The sequence below is a fragment of the Bos taurus genome, chromosome 8, assembly GCF_002263795.3.
Source record: "Bos taurus isolate L1 Dominette 01449 registration number 42190680 breed Hereford chromosome 8, ARS-UCD2.0, whole genome shotgun sequence".
Classification (NCBI taxonomy): Eukaryota; Metazoa; Chordata; class Mammalia; order Artiodactyla; family Bovidae; genus Bos; species Bos taurus.
This window is the reverse complement of record NC_037335.1, coordinates 86,013,054-86,032,573: the sequence shown is the minus strand read 5'-3', so window position 1 is coordinate 86,032,573 and position 19,520 is coordinate 86,013,054. Positions and strand designations below refer to the sequence as shown.

Genomic DNA, 19,520 nt, shown 5'->3' with positions numbered 1-19,520 from the left:
CAGTAGTGAATAAAACTATAATGTTCTAAGACATTTTGCAATTTGATAGCCAAAAAGTAGTAGGCCATCATTAAGCTTATTATCTACTTCTGGATTCTCGAAGGATTCTGAAGATGTTGAAGTTTCTGTTCATTGTTATTTTTTCTTGTGAGTTTACAAGTGTCCTTTGCCCACCCCTCCTACTAGAAGTTCGTTTGGGGGCAGCATCATATTGTTTTAGTATTTGCAGCTTTACAAGATATTTTTAAACATAGTAAAGATTTTCTTTTATCACTTTTTATATTCAAAATTTTCTTGGCCATTTAACCATTTCTTTATGCTCCCAGAGAATCCCTGGGGTCATTTTGTCCAATGTCCACCCCCCCAAAGTCCCACTGGGATGTGGACTGAGATTAAACGTTTGCTACTCTCAGAAGAACTGACATCTTTTGAAAATGTAGTCTTCTAAAGCATGAATAAATTATTATGCTTTCTAAAATTTCACTATTCTAACATGATTTCATATCCTTTGGTAAAGTTTTTAGATTATTTCAGTGGAACCTACACACTTTCTGATGGTATGATGGTAAACCAATATGGTTTATCTGGTTTTGCTTCTCTCAGTAGAATTTTACCCCCATACAGCTTCTGATTTTCCAATACATTTTTCCAACTATATATTCACTAATTCTAAAAAGTTTTTAGTCTATTTTAGTCTATTTACTAGGGCTTTTAATATACACAGTCTTGTAAAAAACAATAACTATATCTGGTACAATCCATTAAATCTCTCCTTGTTTCTGTTTTATGTCTTAGTACATTGGCAAGACTTACAAAGCGACGTCACCTAAGGCTTTTTTAACTGGCCTTGATATTAATGGGAATATCTAGGTTACACCACTAATGTTTGTTTTTAGTTTGGCATAGATATTAATTAACATTGTAAAAAGTTATCCTTCTATCTCAGTTTCCTACGGTTTTGTAAAATGAGAAATGTGTGATTAATTTTCTTAAAAGCCTTTTGGGTATCTCATAATCTCCCTATTTATACTGTCTAAATGATTACAGACATCAGAAAGTAAACACAAGCTGAGAAAGAGGGAGAATTCCATTTTCAAATGACCTCAAGGTATATAGCTTTAATATACAGTAACTAACCATCGTCACACTGTCCCACCTCTAAATAAACTATACTGCACGTGCAGTCACTTTCCTGAAGTGCATTCAGAGGAAGACAAATGAATTAACCACTCTGGGCCATCCTTGTAAACACAGGGCCACATTTACAGGCACATCTGTAATCAAACACAGGCATCTCCTAGCAGGCAGCAAACTCAGGCGTAATCTGTGAGTATTTCCATGTACCAGGAACCATGTGGAAGAAAAACTTAAATAATTATAGCTGAGGGTGATGAAAGGAAGGCACACCCACATTCTGGAATACAGATCAGGTGACACTTTCTTATCAACACAATCAGGATTTGAAGATGATTGATCAACAGAAGCCAATGACATCTAGTGGGAAACCATAAAAGTGATGTATTCCTACAACAAATATTTTAATTGAACCTAAAACACAGAGATGAACCACCATTAATCAACCTGCTGACGCAGAGCCCAGGACCTTTCTGTTTATACTGATTTTTGTTTATATTAATTTCTTCATAAATATATCATCTATTTCCTGGTTTGGTTTTCTTAAAGTGATGTGCTTGCATACACCTATGAAACAATACAATACCCTAATCAATTTTCACTATGACTTCCATTTAAATCAACAGCGAGGTTTTAACAAGTTTTTCTCATTCTGTATTTTTAGAGCATTCATTTGGAGTTTTCATTTCTTTGCATTCTGTATCCCATAGGACTTATGGGTAATGTAATTAAGTTATGTATGTGTGATAACAAACACGGCTCCCATAGCAGGCTTCAGAAGACTCTTGGCTAACAATACACAGTCCCACTGTGGAAGCAAGTATGTGAAGACTTAGGGAAGAGGAACCCAGCAGCCTTCAGTGCTGTTGCGCCGTGGGCAACTGTCAGTTTATTTACAAAGGAAATGGAGCTTCTAGTTTATTTTGCAGCCACTAAAAAGAATAAGAAGGAATTATACAACCAATCTTTGAAGTAAATGATATCTATGTTTCAATATTAAGAAAAGAAAATGATATCCCCCACCAAAATTAATATGAACATTTTTTTAAACATACACAGTTTGTATATAGAGAAGAAAAGTTTGGAAAAACAGACACTGAACCGTTACCAGTAACTACATTTGGTCTTTGAGAAATGCAAAGGTAAGAATGAACACGATACATGTTTTATTATATGCTTTTTATACGAATTTTTAAGAATTTCATATTATTACTTTTGTAACATAAATTCATTTCTAAGAAAAAGAATGCAAGCAGGAAGTCTGATTGGAGGACAGATGAATCAAATGACTTCGTGAAAGAAGCCAGTAGAATTTCACTGGTGTCAAGGATTTTATGCTGGAGCTTCCCTGGTGGCTCAGACAGTAAAGAATCTGCCTGCAATGCCGGAGACCCAAGTTCGAGCCCTGGGTCAGGAAGATCCCCTGGGGAAAGAAATGGCTACCCACTCCAGTATTCTTGCCTAGAAAATCCCATGAACAGAGGAGCCTGGTGGACTATAGTCCATGGAGTCACAGAGTCAGACATGACTGAGTGACTAAGCACACACACACAAAAGGATTTTATGCTACTATTTCCTAGAGGCAACTGTCCCCATAGGATGGCTCCCTTTAAGAAGAGCAGACCAGGCTTGCACCAGCAGAGAGGACAGTCCCATCTTCCATCCATATAAAAGGATGCTCTGTGTGAGGCCAAGTTCAAACCCATCACGTCCCTGACTCAAGTCTTTCCCCAAACACAGGGCTCCCTCAGGGCTTCCATCCCATTTGGACTTTTGAGCTAACCACTTGGTGGTCTTGACCAGTCACTGCAAGGCTGACCTTGCAGAATTCAGGTGAAGAATGGAGAGAGCCCACGAGAGGCGCACACAGGGCCCAGGACACAGTGGGCTGCCAGTCCATGTCATTCCAGGAAGGGGCATCTTTCTCTAGACTGTCATTGGTACCGCTTTCTACTTTAAGAGTTAAACACTGAGTTAGCTACAAAGAAAGCACTGGTAATTTTTTTCAAGAAAAAGCATCAGAGGGATGTTAAATGAAGCATTAAGATGGCAGAGAAAAGATGGTGTGATCCCCTCTCGTCACCCCCTGCCCCTGCGATGGCCGAGTCCACATGCTGGCTATAGTCTAGCCAGTCCATCAGTGAGAAAGGTATGTGGGTCACCCTAGAAGAGCTGGGTGGGCCTGAATGATCAGCTGACCAGCCTCCAGGCAGGGCAGGGTGTCCCCCAAGGAACAAGGAGATGTTCAGTGCCCGGCCCTGGGGCCCGGCTGTTCACAGCTCTCCCGTTAGGAGACCCCAACACTTCCAGACTTGAAAAGCACAGGCAGGGGCAAAGGTGCAGGTGGGATCTCCCCCAGACCCCACAATAGCCCACAAGTGGAAACATTGGGCCATATTCACAGGCACATCTGTAATTAAACACAGGCATCTCATAGCAGCCAGCAAGCTCAGGTGAAATCTGTAAGTATTTCCATGTACCAGGAACCATGTGGAAGAAAACCAAGCCCATATCACAGCCCGCTGGCTCAGCTACCACACCTTCTCCCCCGGTCTCCCCACTAACACCCACTTGTCTGCTCTGTGATAGCTCTTGGTACCTCCCCTTCACCAGGAGAACAGCCCAAGTCCCAGTCCAGCCTGGGGACCCTATGTAACCTGACCACCACCCTCGGGGACTCCAGTCCTGCCAATCTCCCCCAGGGCCACTCTGCTGGGCCCCATGGCAGGAGAGAAGGCTCAAGTTCCCTCCTCCCCATGAGCTGAGAGTGAGCTCCTTGAGCCCTGCTGGGTAGGCTCGAATACCCTGATTAGAATTGCTTTTTCCCAGCCCAGCTTTTGGAAAATCCAAGGCAGCTGTGAACACAATTTTCCCCAGTGGTCTCACCCCCAGCCTCAGGCACTGCTTGCTGAGTTCAGGAACTGTCCAGGAGGCTGAGGAGAGGGGCTGGCTCGTCCTCCTGGACTGCAGGGCTGTAAATTTCATCCAAGTTCCATTGCAGCTGATGAATGGAAAGTAAAAAAAAAAAAATCCATCTCAGGTTGCAAATTAATCTCCATGACAAAGACCAGTAAATCTTGTTACTCAGAGAGAAAGGCACAGCCCTAGCTCGGGATAGGACTAGGAGCAGTGGGTGTAGGAGCCCGAGCAGGCATGCCTCCCCTGGGACACCTATGTGTCACCTGTAAATCCCGCTTCACCAGCAGCTCTGCCCCCGCCAGGACCGTCATCCCCAACCTCCTCAATTAGGACCTACCACTCACAGCTCACATGGCAGCTGCTAGCTCCTAAAGCCACCCTGTTTGAAGGGTCATTGTGTTTTGTGCTACATTTTTTAATTCAAACACTGAGCAAATATGAATCCTGACTTAGTCTTGGTGTGTGCTCTGTCTGAAGTTTTGTTGCATCTAATTCTAGCAGAGGTGGAAGCCCTCTCGGCCAAGACTCACATGTGGAGTAATGGGGAGAAAATGTCCCCCAGCACACGTCAACAGGGCTGCTCTTTAAAGCTGAGCAACATAAATGTCAGCGAGATTTATGTTCCAGCCCCCAAAACCCCACAACCCTGGGTAATGGACCCATCTATCCAAACACTTAAAATTCCAAACTGAAAACCCGAAGTGGAATTGAATTTTTAAAACCTTCTCAAAAACTATGGGTCCCAAGTGAAAACCCCTATGATTTTAAGACCGAGAAAAACTTTCGTGAGTCCTGAAAGGAAGGAAGGTGTGGTCCATCTGATGCAGCCTGAAGGTTTACCTAAAAGTTCCGTTGGAGTAACGGCTCTGACTCCCACGGGGCTCAAGATAAACACAGCCCTAATAAAACCCGATAGCATGGGCTCTGCTCAAGGGAGGCCACTTTATAACTGGACCAAGCCCTCTGCCAGGAAATGATTGCTTTTTCAGTACAGCCCAAGAATGCGTTCTGCATTATGTCTGAGCACAAGCATCAGGCAAATGGGTGGGCTAGAGGCCCGCACAGGTCTGAACACACGGCGACAGAATTTAAGATGCCCAAGGCCCTCCAAAAACATGGCCCCTTCAGTCTTCACGTGGCCCTGCTGCTGGAAGCAGCCAACAAGTCTCGCTCTGCCAACGCCTCCCACTTCTCCAACCGTTTGTTACCAACCCAGCTAATTCAGCTGGTTCAGAGAGAGCTGCTTGCTAACGAAAGCAAAGATGTGGCTTGTTTATTTATGTGGAACAAACAGCCTGGTCCCATCTTGGTGAAATACTCCGATTTCAATGGCTTCTTTAAGACACCTGCAATTTCATTGGATTGTGGCATCAGTTTAAGGGTTCCACGAATACTTTGGCTACCTGATGCAAAGATCCAAATCATTGGAAAAGACCCTGATGCTGGGAAAGATTGAAGGCAGGAGGAGAAGGGGACAACAGAGGATGAGATGGTTGGATGGCATCACTGACTCAATGGACTTTAGTTTGAATAAACTCCGGGAGTTGGTGATAGACAGGGAGGCCTGGCGTGCTGCAGTCCATGGGGTCGCAGAGTTGGACACAACTGAGCGACTGAACTGAACTGAACTAAACTGAAGACTGTGGCCTGCCAGGCTTCTCTGTCAGAGAGGGGGACTCTCTGGGCAAGAATACTGGAGTGTATTGGCCAATACTGGTTGCCATACCCTTCTAGAGTACTATATTTCCTGCTGCCCTGGCCGCTAACTCCTCTGAGTACCTGGTGCTGCCAGAACCCCTGCAACCCAAGAAGCTGCACCACCTCCACACCTGACCCTCACAGGGCAAACCCAAGCCCTCCAGGGCAGCCTCAGGAGCAAACCCCAGGGGACGACCCACATGCCGAGGTGGAAATAAAACCACAATTGAAACCCAGGGGCAGGGTGGCTAATGAAGAAGACCTAAAACCTTCCCACCAGCTGTATAAGCTGCAGATTAAATCCACATGATCAACTAGGCAGACTCTGTGTCTATGGAATATATAAAAGGTCACTAAGAGCTCCCACAAAAGAAAACGCACTAGTCCTGATAGCTGTGGACTATCTTGCCTCCAGATAAGGCAAGAACACAGAGGAGTAGGATCAGATAAGAATCTGAGCTGCCCCCACAGCAGGTCCAGAGACCAGCACAGTGCTGGAGGGCGTCCTAGGGAGGTGAGGTGGACTGTGACTCCCAGGGAGGGAAAGGACTCTGACAGCAGTGACTCAAGAAAAACATTTATTATTCTTATGTTTTGACTTATTCTGTATATTCATTTGCATTTTTCTTTTTTTTTCCTTTTTTTCTCCCTCTGTTATAGTTGTTTTTATTGGCACTATGAAATCTAATTAAGCTTTTAATTTTTCTCTGTTTTTTCTCAGTCACATTTTTTATTGTTGTTATAAACCTCCGCCTCTACATTGGGCTTTTACAGTTCTGTAGAGTTTTCCTTTTTTTTTTTCCTCTTTTTTTAATTTAATTTAATTTTTTAATTTAATTTAATTTAATTTAAACAGCCCAGATTATTGTACCCAGCAAGGATCTCATTCAAGTATGAAGGAGAAATCAAAAGCTTTTCAGACAAGCAAAAGCTGAGAGAATTCTGCACCACCAAACCAGCTCTCCAACAAATACTAAAGGATATTATCTAGACAGGAAACACAAAAATGGTGTATAAACTCGAACCCAAAACAATAAAGTAAATGGCAACGGGATCATACTTATCAGTAATTACCTTAAACGTAAATGGGTTGAATGCCCCAACCAAAAGACAAAGACTGGCTGAATGGATACAAAAACAAGACCCCTACATATGTTGTCTACAAGAGACCCACCTCAAAACAGGGGACACATACAGACTGAAAGTGAAGGGCTGGAAAAAGATGTTCCATGCAAATAGGGACTAAAAGAAAGCAGGAGTCACAATACTCGTATCAGATAAATTAATTTTAATTTTTTTTAAACCTAGTATTATTTTTTCTACATTTATTCCTTTGTTTGCTTTTCCTACCATTCTTTTACCCTTGCAGTTAATCTTTAATGTGTATAAATCTTCTTTAACTACCTCTATTTAACTTTGCATATCTATTCTTCTTTCTTTTCTTTCTTATCTTTCCTCTCAACATATTTGTTATTTTTATTTTTATTGCATTATTCCCCAATTGGAACCTTGCTTTAGTTTTTTTTCCAGTTTGTGCTTTAGTTAGTTTTGTTCTAGTAGACATAATTTTTGGTTTCCTTTGTTTGCCAGGTCAATCTATTGTACTATATTTTTGTTGGACTGTTTTAATTTTGCTTATGCGTGTATATGTATATGTGTATATTCAATCACACTTTTTATTGTTATAAACCTCTGCATCTATGTTGGGCTTCTGCAGTTCTGTGGAGTTTTCCTTTTTTTTTTTTTTCTGCCTTTTTTTTCCTTTTCTCTTTTCTATAATTTTAACTTTTAATTTTTTTAAACTTATTATACTTTATCTACACTTATTCCTTTGTTTGCCTTTCCTACTGTTCTTTTCCCCATGCAGTTAATCTTTAATGTATATGAATCTTCTTCATCTACCTCTATTTAACTTTACATATCTATTCTTTCTTTTCTTTCTTTCCTTTCCTCTCAACATATTTGTTAGTTTTGTTTTCATTGCTTTATTCCCCAGTTGGCACCTTGCTTTAGTTTTGTTTTCCACTTTGTGCTTTAGTTAGTTTTGTTCTTAACTGGTAAATATAATTTTTGATTTCCTTGTTCTCTGGGTCAATCTATTGTACTTTATTTTTGTTGGACTGTTTGACTTTGCTCTTGGGTGTATACGTATATGTGTATATTCTGTTCATCTTTGGTTTCTTGTTTTTGGATATTTGTTTTAATCTCACTTAATGTCATAACAAACCACTTGTGGAATCTTCATTCCTGACCAGAGATCAAGCCCTGAGCCTTTGGAGTGGGAGCACTAACTCCAAGACCCTAGACTACCAGAGAACTAACCCTAGGGAGTATCAAATAGTGAGAACTCACACAAAGGAAACCACTTGAATACAAGACCTGGCATCACCCAACCACCGGTAGCACCTTGTGCAGAATGCCTCATCTAAACAACAAACAAAACAAAAATACAAACCAAATCATAAGCAGACAGGATTATCACCTCACTCAGCCTTGCCCATCAGAGGAAAAACAAACACACAAACAAAAACTCAGCACAAATCTCACCCTATATGAAGCTTACACAAACCACTGTACCAACCCTAGGAGGGCAGAAACCAAAAGGAAGAGAGAATTCAACCCTGAAGCCTGGGTAAAGGAAACCTCAAACACAATAAGTTTAAAAGAAAATAATGAAAAAGCAGAGAAACACTACACCAATGAAGGAACAAACTGGAAATACAGAAGTCTAAATAAATGAAGAGGAAATAGACAAACTACCTGAAAAAAAAATCAGAATAATGATAGTAAAGATGATCAAAAACCTTGAAAACAAAATGGAGAAAATGTAAGAATCAATTAACGAAGACCTAGAAGAATTAAGGAATAAACATACAGAGACAAACAACACAATTACAGAAATTAAAAATACTCTAGAAGGAATCAATAGCAGAATATTTGAAGCAGAAGAATGAATCAGTGGCTGGAAGATAAAATGGTGGAAATAACTTCTGAAGAAAAGAATAAAGTAAAAAAATGAAAAGAACTGAGGATAGTCTCAGAGATCTCTGGGATAATATCAAATGTACCAACATTCGAATTATAGGGGTTCCAGAAGAAGATGAGAAAAAGAAAGGCTATGAGAAAATTTTTGAAGAGATTACAGTTGACAGTTTCCCCAACATGGAAAAGGAAATAGTCAATCAAGTTCAAGAGCCTCAAAGAGTCCCATACAGGATAAACCCAAGGAGAAACACACCAAGACATATACTAATGAAACTAACAAAGAATAAACACAAAGAAAGAATATGAAAAGCATCATGGAAGAAGCAACAAGTAACATACAAGGGAAACCCCATATGCTTAACAGCTGATCTTTCAGCAGAAACTCTGCAGGCCAGAAGGTAATGGCAGGATATATTTAAAGTACTGAAAGAAAAAATCTACAACCAAGATTATTGTACCTGGCAAGGATCTCATTCAATATTGATGGAGAAATAAAAAGCTTTTCTGACAAGCAAAAGTTAGGAGAATTCAGTACCACCAAACCAGCTCTAAAACAAATGTTAAAGGGACTTATATAGTCAAGAAATAAAAGCAAAGAAAACATATCTACAAAAGCAACCCCAATAATTAAGAAAATGTCAATAAGAATAACATATACATATATATATCAATCAGATCAGATCAGTCACTCAGTCGTGTCCGACTCTTTGCAACCCCATGAATCACAGCACGCCAGGCCTCCCTGTCCATCACCAACTCCCAGAGTTCACTGAGATTCATGTCCATCGAGTCAGTGATGCCATCCAGCCATCTCATCCTCTGTCGTCCCCTTCTCCTCCTGCCCCCAATCCCTCCCAGCATCAGAGTCTTTTCCAATGAGTCAACTCTTCGCATGAGGTGGCCAAAGTACTGGAGTTTCAGCTTTAGCATCATTCCTTCCAAAGAAATCCCAGGGCTGATCTCCTTCAGAATGGACTGGTTGGATCTCCTTGCAGTCCAAGGGACTCTCAAAAGTCTTCTCCAACACCACAGTTCAAAAGCATCAATTCTTTGGCGCTCAGCCTTCTTCACAGCCCAACTCTCACATCCATACGTGACCACAGGAAAAACCATAGCCTTGACTAGACGAACCTTTGTTAGCAAAGTAATGTCTCTGCTTTTGAATATGCTATCTAGGTTGGTCATAACTTTCCTTCCAAGGAGTAAGCGTCTTTTAATTTCATGGCTGCAGTCACCATCTGCAGTGATTTTGGAGCCCAGAAAAATAAAGTCTGACACTGTTTCCACTGTTTCCCCATCTATTTCCCATGAAGTGATGGGACCAGATGCCATGATCTTCGTTTTCTGAATGTTGAGCTTTAAGCCAACTTTTTCACTCTCCACTTTCACTTTCATCAAGAGGCTTTTTAGTTCCTCTTCACTTTCTGCCATAAGGGTGGTGTCATCTGCATATCTGAGGTTATTGATATTTATCCCAGCAATCTTGACTCCAGCTTGTGTTTCTTCCAGTCCAGCGTTTCTCATGATGTACTCTGCATATAAGTTAAATAAACAGGGTGACAATATACAGCCTTGACGTACTCCTTTTCCTATTTGGAAGCAGTCTGTTGTTCCATGTCCAGTTCTAATTGTTGCTTCCTGACCTGCATACAAATTTCTCAAGAGGCAGATCAAGTGGTCTGGTATTCCCATCAGTAGTTACTTTAAATGTAAATGGATTAAATATTCCAACCAAAAGACACAGACTGGCTGAATGGTTACAAAAACAAGACCCATATATATGCTGTCTACAAGAAACCCACTTCAGACCTAAAGACATATATAGACTGAAAGTGAGAGGATGAAAAAATATATTCCATGCAAATGGGACACAAAAGAAAGCTGGAGTAGCAATCCTTATATCAGACAAAATAGACCTTAAAATAAAGAAGATTACAAGAAATAAGGAAGGACACTACATAATGATCAAGGGATCAATCCAAGAGGAAGACATAACAATTGTAAAGATCTATGCACCCAACATAGGAGCACCTCAATACACAAGACAAACATTAACAGACATAAAAGGAGAAACTGACAGTAACAGAATAATAATAGGAGACTTTAACACCCCTCACACCAATGAACGGATCATCAAAACAGAAAATTAATAAGGAAACACAAGTCTTAAACAATACATTAGATGAGATGGATCTCACTGATATCTTAGGACATTCCATCCAAATGCAGAAGAATACATCTTCATCTCAAGTACTCATGGAACCTTCTCCAAGATAGACCACATCTTGGGTCACAAATCAAACCTCAGTAAATTTAAGAAAATTGAAGTCGTATCAAGCAGCTTCTCTGACCACAACGCTATGACACTAGATATCAATTACAGGAAAAAAAAAAAAACTGTAAGAAACACAAATACATGGAGATTAAACAACATGTTTCTAAATAACCAACAGGTTACCGAAGAAATCAAAAGGGAAATAAAAAAAATTCTAGAAACAAATGACAATGAAAACATGACAACTCTAAACCTATGGGATGCAACAAAAGCAGTTCTAAGAAGGAAGTTTATAGCAATACAATCCTACTTCAAGAAAAAAGAAAAACATCGAATAGACAGCCTAAGTTTACATCTAAAACAATGTAAAAAGTAGAACAAAAAAAAACCCCCAAAATTAGTAGAAGGAAAGAAATCATAAAGATCCAAGCAGAAATAAATGAAAAAAAATGAAAGAAACAATAGTAAACATTAATAAAACTAAAACCTGGTTCTTTGAGAAGCTAAACAAAATTGACAAACCTCTAGCGAGACTCATCAAGAAAAAAACAAGAGAAGAATCAAATCAACAAAATTAGGAATGAAAAAGGAGAGGTTACAACAGACAATGCAGAAATACAAAGGATTATAAGAGACTATTATGAACAACTATATGGCAATAAAATGGATAACCTTGAAGAAATGGCAGTCTTAGAAAAGTTCAATCTCCCAAGACTGAACCAGGAAGAAATAGAAATTATGAACAACCCAATTCTAAGCACTGAAATTAAAGCTGTGATCAAAAATCTCCAAAAAACAAAAGCCCAGGACCAGATGGCTTCACAGGAGAATTCTATCAAACATTTAGAGAAGAGCTAATGCCTATCCTTCTAAAACTCTTTCAAAAATTGCAGAGGAAGGAACACTTCCAAACTCATTCTACGAGGCCACCATCACCCTGATACCAAAACCAGACAAAGACAACACAAAGAAAGAAAACTACAGGCCAATATCACTGATGAACATAGATGCAAAAATCCTCAATGAAATTTTAGTAAACAGAATTCAGCAACACATCAAAAAGCTCATACACCATGATCAAGTTGGGTTTACTCCAAGAATACAAGGATTCTTCAATATATGCAAAATCAATCAATGTGATACATCATATTAACAAACTGAAAGATAAAAACCATATGATAATCTCAATAGATGCAGAGAAAGCCTCTGACAAATTCAGCACCCATTTATAATTAAAACTCTTAAAAAAACGGGCATAGAAGGAACCTACCTCAACATAGTAAAGGCCATATACGATATGCCTACAGCAAACATTTTTCTCAATGATGAAAAACTGAAAGCATTCCCTCTAAGATCAGGAATAAGACAAGGGTGTCCACTTTCACCACTATTATTCAACATAGTTCTGGAAGTCCTAGCTACAGCAATCAGAGAAGAAAAAGAATTAAAACGAATCCAGATCAGAAAAGAAGAAGTAAAGCTCTCATTGTTTGCAGATGACATGATACTGCATATAGAAAACCCTAAAGATACTATCAAAAAATTACTAGAGCTAATCAGTGAATTTAGCAAAGTTGTAGGATACAAAATCAATACAGAGAAATCACCTGCATTTCTAAATACTAACAATGAAAAATCAGAAAGAGAAATTAAGGAATCAATCCCACTCACCACTGCAACAAAAACAATTAAATATCTAGGAATAAACTTAACTAAGGAGACAAAATATCTAGGAATAAACTTAACTAAGAAGACATTTTCTGTACACAGAAAATTATAAGATACTAATGAAAAAATCAAAGATAACATAAACAGATGGAGACATATTCCATGTTCCTGGGAAGAATCAATATTGTGAAAATGACTATACTACCAAATTCAATCTACAGATTCAATGCAATCCCTATCAAATTACCAATGGCATTTTTCACAGAACTAGAACAAAAAAATTTCACAATTCATATGGAAACACAAAAGACCCCAAATAGCCAAAGCAGTCTTGAGAAAGAAGAATGGAGCTAGAGGAATCAACCTTCCTGACTTCAGATTATACTACAAAGCGACAGTCATCAAGACAGTATGGTATTGGCACAAAAACAGAAATATAGGCCAACGGAACAAGATAGAAAGCCCAGAAATAAACCCATGCACCTATGGGTACCTTATTTTTGACAAAGGAGGCAAGAATACACAATGGGGTGTATACAATAAATGGTTCTGGGAAAACTGGACAGCTACATGTAAAAGAATGAAATTAGAACACTTCTTAACACCATACACAAAGATAAACTCAGAATGGATTAAAGACCTAAATGTAAGACCAGAAACTATAAAACTCTTAGAGGAAAACATAGGCAGAACACTCAATGATATAAATCAAAGCAAGATCCTCTATGACCCACCTTCTAGAGCAATGGAAATAAAAACAAAAGTAAACAAGTGGAACCTGATTAAACTTAAAAGCTTTTGCACAGTAAAGGAAACTATAAGCAAGGTGAAAAGACAGTGGGAGAAAATAATAGCAAATGAAACAACTGACAAAGGATTAATTTCCAAAATATACAAGCAGCTCATACAGCTCAATGCCAGAAAAACAAACAACCCAGTCAAAATGTGGGGGAAAGACCTAAACAGACATTTTTCCAAAGAAGACATACAGATGGCTAACAAACACATGAAAAGATGCTCAATATGGCTCATTATTAGAGAAATGCAAATCAAAACCACAATGAGATTTCACCTCACATCAGCCAGAATGGCCATCATCAAAAAGTCTACAAACAATAAATGTTGGCAAGGGTGTGGAGAAAAGGGTACGTTCTTGCACTGTTGGTAAGAATGTAAATTGATAAAGCCACTATGGAAGACAGTATAGTGATTCCTTTAAAAAGTAGGAATAAAACCACCATATGACCCAGCAGTCCCACTCCTAGGCATATACCCTGAGGAAACCAAAATTGAAAAAGACACATTTCCCATTGTTCATTGCAGCACTATTTACAATAGCTAAAACGTGGAAGCAAGCTAGATGTCCATCGACAGATGAATGGATAAAGAAGTTGTGGTACATATACACAATGGAATATTACTCAGCCATAAAAAGGAGTGCATTTGAGTCAGTTCTGATGAGGTGGATGAACCTAGAACGTATTATACAGAGTGAAGTGAGTCATAAAGAGAAAGATAAATATTGTATTCTAACGCACATATACAGAATCTAGGAAAATGGTACTGAAGAATTTACTTATAGGGCAGCAATGGAGAAACAGACATAGAGAGTAGACTTATGGACATGGGGAGAGGGGAAGAGAGGGTGAGATGTATGGAAAGAGTAACATGGAAACTTACATTACCGTATGTAAAATAGATAGCCAATGGGAGTTTGCTGTATGGCTCAGGAAACAAACGTGCTCTATATCAACCTAGAGGGGCAGGATGGGGAGGGAGATGGGAGGGAGGTTTAAAAGGGAGGGGATATATGTATACCTATGGCTGATTCATGTTGAGGTTTGACAGAAAACAACAAAATTCTGTAAAACAATTATCCTTCAATAAAAAAATAAATTAAAAAGAAAAAAAAAGGAAAAAAATGGCTATATTGCAATAAACCCCTCCACCCTTGCATATTTTATGAACACTGTCCAAAGGTGAGAGATCTTGAGGGGTTTGGGGAGGGGGCTGATCAATTAAAGGGTCGGCAGTTATTCTCAAAGGCGCCTTGTAAATTGTTCATTTCCCAGCTGTCTCATTTTCAAGATGTTTAAACTGTTTTAAAAAGAGAGGAAAGATTCCAATTGTGCACAAGAAATTTTCTTAAGGGTTCTTATGTTGATTTATACACATTTGGCAAGTAGAAAAAAAAATTTTAAGCACTGTTGTAGGTTTAATTCCTTTTCCCCATACTCTGATTTTGAACTACAAAGCAGAAGAATAAGAGATATAAAGTGTCACTGGCTCACACATTCTAACTGGAACATGTAAAAAAAACATTTTTAATCTCAAATGATAGTTTTCATTGTCAAACTGCCACATTAAATACACATTTAGGAAAAATAGAAATGATCCATATACTCAGTGCCCTCACAAGACAGGTTTCAGGTACACATGTTGACCTGGAGCTTTTCCTGTCTTGTTCACGAGTTTATGTTGAGATTTATAGTTTATTAGGCAGTTAACATCTTTAGCATATTCTTTAACCTGGGCACACCTGGCGTGCATAATTCTCCCTTTGGACGCTGAAAGATATGTCCACTGCAACTCATAATTCAGAAAAAGAGTATCCCTTTGAAAAGCTCAGCTATGCCTGAGAGCTCATAAAGACAAACTCAACCAGGCAGTACGAGGCCATTTTGGGACAGAGCAAAAGCCACCCAAACCACAAGTCTCAGACTGGATTAGGCTGAAGGCCCAGAAAGGAGGTGTGAGGGCGAGTGCATTAGGAGCCCCCACCAGTTGGGAGGCCCAAGGTGTGCAGAAGCGGGCTTCCAGGGCTTTCCTCTAACCCCCTGGAGTGGTCCCCCTGTTCCCAAGTGTGCCTCCTGGCCATGGGCTGGACTACAACCACTCCGGATTTCACGGCACCCAGAGAACACCTAGTCCCGCCTGTTCTGCAACCCTCGACCTTGTCTCCCTTCATCGTAAATCACCTTTATATAAAACAACACACAAAAATACTGACAGATCAAAACCCAGGGGGGGATTTCACTGTGACGTAAGACCTCTAATTAAAAAATTATCTGCAGCCCAGGGCCTGTTCCCCAACTGGGTGCACAGGGGGACGCCCACAGCATGGCTCCATTCTCTCCGGAAGGCAGGGGAGTTGGGGGCGGAATCCTCTGAGGACAGAGGACCCAAGCTGTCAGAAAACGTGATAGATCTTACCAAAGCCTTTAAAAGAGCAAAACAGGCATTTGCGTGTTTACACACTTAACCATTACAGATGTTATGAATTTTCGTGAAACCCAGCATTCATAAAAGCAAATACTCCACTCCAGAGTTTTCAATAAAAAGAGCACAAGGAACAAGAAAATCGTTTTTCAACATACAGTGGAAGTCTGCTTCAGCAGAAACCAGAGAGAAGGTTTCTTTGTGAGCTCTGAAGGAAAAGTGGACACGTTTCACTTTGGTTGAGAGGAAAATCTCATAACTGATCCTGGGCAAAGAGTCAGAAGGACCTTAAAATAAAGATACTCGGAGCTCATACCACACAGGCCCAGGGCCCTCTGCGGGGCAGGGCACAGGCTGATGACAGGAGACTAGGGGGAGCCCAAGTGATTTGATAAGACAAGGAGCCTCAGGGGCAGCACAGGGGGTGTTGGACTTATTTTTTATCATTTTTAATTACAGGGTAATTGTTTTACAATGTTGTGTTCGTTTCTGCTGTACAACAATGTGCTCAGCCTTATGTATACATATCAGTTCAGTTCAGTTCAGTCGCTCAGTCATGTCCGACTCTTTTAAGACCCCATGGACTGCAGCACACCAGGCTTCCCTGTCCATATGCATATATATATCCTCTCCCTTTTGAGCCTCCCTCCCACCCTACCCCCCGTCCCTCCCATCTAGGTCATCACAGAGCATGGGGCTGAGTTTTCTGTGTTATACAGCCATTATGGAGAATAGTATGGAGATTCCTTAAAAAACTAGGAATAAAACTACCATGTGACCCAGCAATTCCACTACTGGGCATATACCCAGAGAAAACCATAATTCAAAAAGATACACGTACCCCAGTGTTCACTGCAACACTATTTACAATAGCCAGGACATTTGGGTTTACTTTGTCTTTACCAACACCTCCTCCAATAGCCTGTGTGCATTTGTGTCTGTGTCTCTGTGCCCATTGTGTCTGAGTGTGTCTGCCCACGTATCTGGGTATGTCTGTGTCAATATGTGTGTCTATGAGTGTTTTTAATATGTGTCTGCCTACATTACGTGCATTGCATGTGTGTGTGTGTCTATCTGTGACTATGTATATCTGTCTGTATTCCTATATGTGTATATGTGTCTATCTGTGTGTCTCTCTCTGTGTATCTCTGTCTGTCTGTCTGTATGCATCCGTGTGTCTGGGGAAGGTGATGTATGCATGTGGCATCAGGGGCCTACAGCCATTTTTCTCACTTTTTCTACAATGTTTTGGTAGATGCCACACATGGGTTTAATAAAATTTCCCAGTCCCCACTACCTTTTATTTTAGGATGCAACATGAACCATACTCCTTTTTCTTCACAAGCACATTTCTTTCTGTTGCTCACAAAAGGCTTCGGTGACATAAAGCAATCTTCTAAGCTACAAGTTTCTCTCTGTGGCATGAATGCTTCTGAAAGAAGTTCTTCCACTGCACAAACATTAATAAATAGTGTTGGCCCAACTTTGGAATCTGGTAACAAGCCCGAAGACAGCCCTATCAGGACTGGCTGAGGCCAGAAGCTCTTCATGAACATTACTTTAAAAAGACTGTGTCCATTGGTTTATTTAAAGTGATATGATTTTAATTCCAGCCAGTAGGTGATCCACAAAAGAAAGTGGATGTGGGCCTGTAGGGACGTCTGCAAACATCCCTATTTATTTCCACACGAGAGCACTGGGTGGGGGCTCCTAAGTAGCCTCCCTCCTCCCTTCTGCCCCTAGGTCACCTCCTGAGTTCTTTCGATGGACCATGGCTCCCCCACTGTTCAGCTTCCAAAGCTGTCCCCACTGCTCTTGGAACTGACTTCATTCCTGGCCAGTGTTCAAGGCCCTCAGAGTTCCAGCCCCTCGGCAGCACTTCCCAGACCCAGGAGAGGCCCTGATGCCACCCCTACTTGGCTACCTCTTCTTGATCTTCCTCCTCTTACATTAAGGGCACCGCAACTGCAAGAGGGCTTCCCTGGGGGGCACTAGTGGTAAAGAACCCACCTGCCAATGCAGGAGATGCAAGAGACGCAGGTTTGATCCCTGGGTCAGGAAGATCCTCTGGAGAAAGAAATGGCAACCCACTCCAGTATTCTTGTGTGGAAAATCCCATGGACAGAGGAGCTGGCAGGCTACAGTCCAAGGGGTCGCAAACAGTCAGACACTACTGACTAAGCACACACAACTAAGCACAATGTCAAGAAACTTGTGCACTTTCCTCCATCTTCTGTCCAGGACCTGGCTGGAGTCATCTGAGAGCATCTCTATCTGTGCTTCCCAAAGAGAAGACAAGGACACCTACCCCAAGGCCTGGGCCAGGTCCCTAGCCCTATGCTCTCCAATAGGCCACAAATCCACACTTCCATGCAGTTGGACTCTGCTTAGCCAGTGCTGAACTGGCTAAGAAGAGAGACAGTAGAAACTAAGGAAAGAAAAGGCAAGGAAAAGCACAAAGAGGAAAAACTGTTAAAAACTAGATTTTTTTCCCCAAGATGCAAAGTCAGTGTTGGAAAGGATTTCTTAATCTTTTTCCTCCTCCAATTTCTCAAACATACTCCTGGTCCTCAGCGCTCTTGAATATTTGCTGTATTATTAATTATTCTTGCTGCTACATGTCTCAGAAATGACCAGTGCATATGGCCTGTGTGCCAGACGCCGGCCCCACGTCATCTCATTTAATCCTCATGACCCCACTGTCACCCCACTGGTTCGCTGTGGACACTGAGGCTCCTCCCAACCCTGAACACGAGCGCCCCCTACAGGAAAAACCCAGCCAGGACTGTGCTGTGCTAGCCAAGTCACACAGCCCCCATTTCCCACCAGAGGACAGCACAGCCAGTTCTAATTGCACACAGCTTCCTCAAATCCAAGACAACGAGGAGAAACAGCCCGTGGTGCCCAGACAGTCACTTCTGGACATTTCAACATTTTTTTTCCCCATCACATGACCCAGTACAGAGCTGGGGGGGGCAGTGGACCCAGACCCCAGCAGGGCATCAGGTGAGCAGACAGGAGTGCCAGTGCCTCGAGGGAGGGCAGAAGTGTCCGGTTCTCACTGCCACCGCAACCCCAGGACCCAGGGCCCTGGGCTGCCCGGCCATGCGTCTACTCAGTCTGTAGGTCCCTGAGCCACCCACACAGAGCTGGTGGGGGGAAAGGTGTGGACAGGCTCCTGGCCCCTGATCCACAAGGCAGCATCCTCTCGTGGCCCGTTCCTTCCTGTCCCTTGGACCGAGGTGCCCACCTGCCCACCAGTGAAGCCCACCCTCCCTTCTGAAAAGGATTTCTGGATGGACTTTTCTGACTGACACTTAGGAGCATTTGCTGGGAGAATATGAATTTAAATGAGAACAACCTGCGAAAAGAATGGGACCATGGTGAGTGTGTTTAGGTGAACACAGGTGTGTCAGAACTGAAGGGAGCAGCATCAGTTACCTAGGGAATTGGGCAACACACAGAGGTGGCTGGAGCCTGGGAAGGAGCTAGGGGGCTGGTGGACAGTGACCACAGGCCCATGGACACACAGGGCTCCCGTCCTAGGGGGGCACTCCACACTCCCCAGGGAGAGGCTGGGGTGCAGGAGCGAGTCAAAGACCCACATGGCCCCACTGAGACA

At 41.4% G+C, this 19,520-nt stretch overlaps 1 protein-coding gene across 3 annotated transcripts in view; it reads right to left on the bottom strand.

Moving 5' to 3' along the window:
- ROR2 (receptor tyrosine kinase like orphan receptor 2) overlaps nucleotides 1-19,520 on the bottom strand; it is a 236,237-nt gene that overhangs the window by 108,949 nt on the left and 107,768 nt on the right.